General features: G+C 40.0%; 1 non-coding gene across 1 annotated transcript; it reads right to left on the bottom strand.

The window, feature by feature from the left end:
* Nucleotides 1-280: 280 nt before the first annotated feature.
* LOC115869455 lies at nt 281-417 on the bottom strand. The gene has a single exon (XR_004046196.1). It is a non-coding gene; the product is annotated as a small nucleolar RNA SNORA42/SNORA80 family (small nucleolar RNA).
* Between the last annotated feature and the right edge of the window lie 706 nt (nt 418-1,123).

The following is a 1,123-nucleotide window of genomic DNA, read 5'->3' as shown; positions in this document are numbered from 1 at the left end:
TAGATTGATACAGTCAGTGAATAATAATTTTCTCTGGGACTTTTTGGAGTCACCCTGACTTCTTTTCAGCTTTTAAAATATATGGAACAGTCCTTGTTTTTAATACTGATATATGGGAAAGGGACAAATTTCCTTTATTAAAACACTTTTTACTTTAACAACATTGAAAGCCTTTTTATCATCCTAGAAATATCAGTAATCATATTTAATACTCTTCATAGTCTCATATTTTCTTGACCTTCTCAATTCAAGCCCCTTTACCCCTGTGGCTTTTTTTTTTCTTTGTGCAGTCCGCCTCAGTGCCGGAAGCCAACGGGCTAGGAGGCAAGGCAATGGTCGGGGGCTCCAGTTTACTCTGGCATGAGACACACTACGAGAGGTCCACTGGCAGGGCCTGCCATAAATCCAAACCCATGCGTGACCCCTGTGGCTTTTAAACAATCCTTTCCCTTTGACCAAATTGCTTCACTGAAGATATTTTACTCTCGAAATCTCTTAGCCTCTTCTCATTTCTCATTGCATCAAATTTAAAGTTTAGTGAAAATTTTCAATTTTGATTCTTCCATTTCCTTTCAGTGTTCCAAATTCCTCTTGATCTCATTTTTATGGCACACATATTGACTCATCTAATTCAAATAACAAACTGCTCTTCCTGAATTTTACTATATTGTTGCTAGGTATGGTTGGGTTGGTTCCGACTCATAGCAACTTTTTGTATAATAGAACAAACTGTTGCTTCGTCCTACATCCTTCTCACAATTTCTGTTATGTTTAAGGCTATTGTTGACAGCCACTATGTCAGTCCATCTCCTTGAGCGTGTTCCTGCTTTTCTTGACCTCTCTATTTTAACAAGCAAGATGTCCTGGGCCACATGCTGAGCTGCTAACCCCAAGGGCTCGCTTTGAGCCCACTAACCACTCCACAGGAGAAAGATGAGGCTGCTTTCTCTCATAAGGATGTAAAGTCTCAGAAACCTAAAAGTGGTAGTTCTACCATATCCTGCAGGGTCTCTATGATGATGAATTGACTCAATGGCAATACGTTTATGTGGGGAACAGAAGGAAGCTGTCTCCCCAATAATATGTACCAGACTTAGCTGCTTGAGAATGACTGTACACTAGG

This window comes from Echinops telfairi, unplaced genomic scaffold (genome assembly GCF_000313985.2).
Source record: "Echinops telfairi isolate 266 unplaced genomic scaffold, ASM31398v2 ScPeMD7_26;HRSCAF=91, whole genome shotgun sequence".
In the NCBI taxonomy this organism is placed as follows: Eukaryota; Metazoa; Chordata; class Mammalia; order Afrosoricida; family Tenrecidae; genus Echinops; species Echinops telfairi.
Note: the sequence above shows the minus strand (reverse complement) of the source record. Positions and strands in the feature narration are given on the sequence as shown.